Genomic DNA, 6,598 nt, shown 5'->3' with positions numbered 1-6,598 from the left:
CAGAGAGAAAGAGGGAGAGAGAGAATGGGCACACCAGGGATCTAGCCACTGTAAATGAACTCCAGATATGTATGCCCCTTTGTGCATCTGGCTTACATGGGTCCTGGGGAATTGAACCTGGGTCCTTCGGCTTTGCAGACAAATGCCTTAACTGCTAAGCCATCCCTCCAGCCCTCATAATTGCATCTTAAATCACAACATAACTTTGATTAGAATTTTCTTTTACTGTTCATCATGAAGTAAATAGTCTCCAAGTGTATGACAGATAAATGCTGATTGGTATCTCCAAATGTGATCTATTTGCCTTATAAAATAGGAAAAGAGAGTGAATAATTCCTCTGTGGGATTAATAACTTTATGAGAGAATTAAATATTAATGAACCAATTTTAACCTTAAGAGTTTGTTAAAAGGTTGACAAATAGAGAAACCTAACTAATTTGGTTGAGTATGCTGAAGTCAGTCTTTCACAACCATTATTGACCAGATTAACATCAATGAGTTAAAGTTTAAGTTTACAATATGAATACCATAGCAACCTGCTACCAACCAGGGCCATCCTTTGTTAGTCTGATATAAGCCCTAATCCAATAGTCATTTTAATGGTTTTTGTTTGTTTGTTTTTTCCAAGGTAGAGTGAGACCCTCACTCTAGCTCAGGCTGACCTGGAATTCACTCTAGTCTCAGCGTGGCCTCAAACTCAATGTGATCCTCCTACCTCTGCCTTTTGAGTGCGCCACCAGGCCCAGCTCCAATAGTCATTTTATATCTTAGGAAGTCTGTATCTGATCAAGTTCATTAAGATTTAGTTAATCAACTTTGTCTTTAACCTTTGTTTAGGTTTAATCCTATCTTCATTTACATATTTTACTCTACAATCTATGTAACCACTCTGTAACAATCTTTTTCATCAAACATTTAATATCCAACTTTTAAAGTTTTCTGTCCAGTTTATTTTTGTTAGTCAGTTCATCTCATAACTTCCAACAAAAACTTTTATTGTCCTTATCATAGCACTTTTAATATGACCATTTAAGCTTTTTCCCCCTTAAAAGGCTTTTTTAAAAAATTAGCTCTTTATAGAAGTGTAGATCAGATTTGCCTTATATTATTTACCCAGAATATCCTGAAACATACTTCTTAAAAAAATATAAAAGCAGGGCTGGAGAGATGGCTTAGCAGTTAAGGCACATGTCTGCAAAACCTAAGGACCCAGGTTCGATTCTCCAGGTCCCACCATAAGCCAGATGTATGTGGCATGTCCATGCATCTGGTGTTTGTTTGCAGTGGCTGAAGGCAATGGAGCACCCATTCTCACTCACTCTCTATCTATCTATCTTTCTCTGTCTCTAATAAATAAGTAAAAATAAATCTTTGAAAACAATATATAAAAGCAGACTTCTGGGTAAGATTGTGACATAGGAGATACACCAAACCAGCCTAGCAAGGGATTTAAGCAAAGCCACAGCAAAATACACTCTTCTGAAAAGTGAAGGTGTATAGGTTTTTATTAGCCCCAGCAGGAGAGACCAAGATCCACCAGAAAGGAAGAAAATAGCTAGAATCCCACTGAAGCACTTGTGGCCTGATCTGTGCAATCAGCATACCTGCCCAGTGCCAAGCTGCAGGATCAGAGACCAAACAAGGGGATTTTCCAATCTCATCAGCCTCCTTGCAAAGTCAAGAAACCTGTGGAAAGACAGTGGAGATCAGCTGAGGAGTCTCTGAAAGAGGTATGGACGGAACCAGCTGAGCAGTTCCAGTACAACTCCAGACTTCCTGCCCTCTCCCATCCCCCAACCATCAGAACCATGAACCTCCAGAGAACACATTCAGCCCCCAGTGGCAAAGCATCCAGCACAGCTGATCAGAACACCAGCTCCATAGCACAACACAGAGGGATCGAGGCGGGCACTCAGCACTGGTGAGATTGGAAGCCACCCCAAAAGGTAACGAGGCAGACTGACAGAAAAGCAGGTGCATAAACCTGCACTGGAAGTGCTAATCTCTCTTTCCATATCAGGGCAGGTTGTGGGTTACATATTCTTGGTTGGCTTTACCATTTTCAATTAAACTGCATTTGGGGGTTGACTGTTATTGCCTTTGATGCTTTCAGATTCATAGGACCTTTGTCTTTTGCTTCTGTCATTATTGGGGGCAGGGTCTGATTCAGATCGAGGCTGACCTGGAACCCAGTTCAGAACAGAAATCTCAACCTCCCAGCTGACAGGATTAAGGGTGTAAAGTAACACACACCCTTAGGGATTTGGCTTTATAAGAATATCTGTTTGTTTCAATCCCCACACTTGCATACTCTGTGTTGGTTTTTATTGAAGGTGTATATTGCTCAGCTGAGTTTAGAATTTGCCCGTGACTTGCTCCACCCAGCCCACTAGAATACTCAAATATCAGGCAAACTCAACACGTAGGATTACCTTTGTGTTTGGACTGGAGAACAAGAGCTACACCTGGCACCTGAAACTCCTACTCTGAAGGTACATAAAGCTGGATTTCCAAATCTAAAAGCACCACAGATTATTAGAAAACCCAAGCATTAAATCAACTCAAGATGCAAAAATTGCAATATTATAATACAATAAACACAAAGAATCAAGACATAATCCTATCATCAGACATGACCCCCAATGAGACTATTTTTTAAAAATTATTTATTTATTTATTTGAAAGCGACAGACACAGAGAGAAAGATAGATAAAGGGAAAGAGAGAGAATGGGCGCACCAGGGCTTCCAGCCTCTGCAAATGAACTCCAGACGTGTGCGCCCCCTTGTGCATCTGGCTAACGTGGGACCTGGGGAACCGAGCCTCGAACCAGGGTCCTTAGGCTTCACAGGCAAGCGCTTAACCACTAAGCCATCTCTCCAGCCCAAATGAGACTATTTTATGTGAAATGCCTGACAAAGATTTTAAAAAATTGTATTTATACACAAAGAAATCAAAGGAATCAAAGAAGAAAATAAAGGAATTAAAGAAGAAAACAAACTTCTGAAGGAATTCCAAGAGAACACTGGAAATCAGCTTAGTGAAATAAGGATGTCATTATAAGACATGAGTAAAGTGGGCTGGAGAGATGGCTTAGCGGTTAAGCGCTTGCCTGTGAAGCCTAAGGACCCCGGTTCGAGGCTTGGTTCCCCAGGTCCCACGTTAGTCAGATGCACAAGGGGGCGCACGCGTCTGGAGTTCGTTTGCAGTGGCTGGAGGCCCTGGCGTGCCCATTCTCTCTCTCCCTCTATGTGTCTTTCTTTCTGTGTCTGTAGCTCTCAAATAAATAAATAAATAATGAACAACAAAAAAAATTTTTAAAAGACATGAGTAAGGAAATAGAAATACTGAAGAAAAAAATCAGGCAGACATTTTAGCTCTGAAAAACACAACCAGTCAAATAAAAAAAACTCCGTGGTCAGTCTCACCAGTAGAATGGACAAAGGAGAGAACAGAATATCTAAACTATAAAGCAAGTTGGCAGACCTAATACAGTCCAACAAAGAGAAAGACAAGCTAATAGCAAGGTATGAGTGGGAATTTCAAGATATCTAGAGACACTATGAAAAGGTCAAACAGAATTCAGAGCATAGTAGAAGGAGAAAATTTTCAATCCAGTGGCTTAGTGTTTTAACAAAATCATAGAAAAAAATTTCCCCAAATTGGGAAAGAAGTGCCAATGCAGATACATAAAGCTTTCAAAACACTAAACAGACAAATCCTGGAGAGAACCACTCCTTGCCACATTATAATTTAACTACTAAACACACAAATCAAAGAAAATATATTGAAAGCAGTTAGACAGAAAAAGCAAGTCACCTACAAAGGCAAGCCCATCCGATAATAGCAGACTACTCAACACAAACTTCAGAAGCCAAAAGGGCTTGGAATGATGTAGTCCAAGTTCTGAAACATAATAACTGTCAAGCAAGATTATTTTATCCTGCAAAGCTATCTTTCCAAGTTGATGGAGAAATAAGGACATTACACACACACAAAAAATAAATAAATAAATAAATAAATAAATAAATAAATAACAGGCTAAAGATATTTATGACAGCTAAGCCAGCTCTACAGAAAATACTTGAAGCAAACGTGTCCACTGTTGAGTATCTTCACTGGTGGTATCTCTTTCTCCCATTGAACTACATGTAGAATGGCTTCTTCCAGCTTTCTGTCAGCACTTTATAACTTTTTAAGAGTAGGAGAATCTTGCAATTTTTTTCCTGCCTATGATTTTAATTGCTTTCAGTGTGTCTTCTGGGGGACACTCAACAGTAAAAGTTGGCCATGAAGAGTTTGACAGTGGGCTTGGTGGAGGACATCCCCCACAATGAATTTCCCACTGCGTTGGTGCTGCAGAACAGACACAAAGGCAAAGCCTTATCATTCTGCAGCCTTAGGGCTGTGAGCCACACACACTCATATGCACACATTAATCCTAAGTGCGCTTTTCATATAGACTCCAGACACATTTTCCCCTCACACATTCATTTATTCATTCAGAAGTTATATATTCCCATTTTAAATTCCTATTCTATTTATAACTCCAGGGACCAAAACCAAACCTCAAAATTACATCAAGTATAATTTCAGATTTCATAGTCAGGATTTTCCAAACCAAAACTTGATTAGTCTCAATTCCTTTTTTTTTTTTTTTTTTTTTTTTGAGGTAGGGTTTCACTCTGACCTCAAACTCATGGGATCCTCCTACCTCTGCCTCCCGAGTGCTAGGATTAAAGGCATGAGTCACCACACCTGGCTCAATTCCAATTTTTTTTGTTTATTTTTATTTATTTATTTGAGAGCGGCAGACAGAGAAAGAAAGAGGTAGATAGAGGATGGGGGTGCCAGGGCCTCCAGCCACTGCAAACAAACCCCAGATGTGTGTGCCCCCTTTTGCATCTGGCTAACGTGGGTCCTGGGAAGTCAAGCCTCAAACCGGGGTCCTTAGGATTCACAGGCAAGTGCCTAACCGCTATGCCATCTCTCTAACCCCTCAATTCCAATTTTTAATTTCCAATTTTCAACTTACCTGGGGTGGTCAGGGTGTCCAGGTCTTCCAGGACAACCTGTGACTTGATATACAACAGTTCCTAGGAGGATCCAAAAATGTTAAGCACAGAAGGACAAAACAAACACAAACAGAAAGACAAAACATAAAAGAACAAATGAAAGAAGGACAAAAGACAGATGACAATTGAATGATATATGGGCCCCCAAACCAAAACCAAGTAGACAACGCAATGTCTTGCTATTGCCTAGAACCAGGACCAAGTGGACAATGTGGGCTCCGCAGTTATCCTGAAGCAAATGGGCAGTGCAATGACTTGCAATTGCCCTGGACATGAGTATGCATGTGCCTCATCAAACACCTCTCTGTCCCCAAGTGAGATCTCAACCCAGACCAATTGTCATAGAAAAGAAGCTGTGACTTCCGATTGAGGCCTCCCCAGACAGGTGCTTGCTGGTTTCACTTTTGTGCGGCTGCTCACCGTGACTGTCAGTGGAGCAGAAAGCGTGTCCCGGGGCCTGGGAACATCTTCAAGGTGTACACCCCCTGGGAGCAACACTTCAGTCCCTGGGGCTCAGAGAGAAGGGTCCGGCTTTTGAATTTGGGTTGGGAGTCTCCATATTGCTGGGTCCTCCATTATGTTAACCCAGAATTCATGAAGAATAAAGACCACTGACCACAAATTATGGCCAAATTGAAGCAAGCTTTTAATTGTGCACAATAAAGCCGGTCTGGCAGCTTCTTCCCTAAGGTGGGGGTGTAGAGAGCAGCCCCGAGTCAGCTTCTCAGGCTCCTTTTATAGGGGGAAACCATAGAAATCACAGGGTAAGGGATTTTCAGAGGCAAGCAAGCATGGTGACAGAAGCAGACCAGCCATTACAGTTAAGTTACTTCCTGGAACATTATGAATATAGAATCCTGGGGACAGTGACCAGGGAACCATTTGTGGCCCCAGCTCAGACACAGAAACTTAGAGAAACAGAAACTTGATTTAGTCATTACAGCAAAATGGCTCTGGGCACTGCAAGTCTTAAATTTTGCCAGCCAGGCCACATGAACCAACGTGCAATAGTGGCACGTTGTCTGTCATGGTGGAAACCAATTGCCCTCTAATTGGACTGGAGGCCCACTCCATGGGAGGGAATACATCCCTGATACTGAAAACTAAACAAGGGTAGTCATGAGCCCTAGGGGTGTAACATCTGCTGCTGTTTGGCTAAATGTGTATACTATGCTTATCAAACTGCCCAGTAAGAAGTTCTCTTAATATTCACACCCTTATATTAATGCTACTCTCACTTTTCTCTTTTCAGATGGCAGTGGCCTTGGCATGACTCAGAAGGTATCATGGTGCTGGAAAGAAGTGACAGAAGTGCTCAGAACTGCAATATTTCTATCATATCTTCCAAAGCTCAGGGTCTATTGCTGAAGAGGTGGCGGAAAGAATGTAAGAGCCAAAGGAAGGATAGGACTCCTTACAACATGCTCCTACAGACACAAAATGGCCTGGATATCCATGACCTCACAGTGCCTGACACTACCTACAGAAGACCATCATAACAGGAGGAAAATATCATAACATCA

The sequence above is a fragment of the Jaculus jaculus genome, chromosome 6 (assembly GCF_020740685.1).
Source record: "Jaculus jaculus isolate mJacJac1 chromosome 6, mJacJac1.mat.Y.cur, whole genome shotgun sequence".
NCBI classification, from domain to species: Eukaryota; Metazoa; Chordata; class Mammalia; order Rodentia; family Dipodidae; genus Jaculus; species Jaculus jaculus.
The sequence above is the reverse complement of the archived record's forward strand: the minus strand, read 5'-3'. Positions refer to the sequence as shown.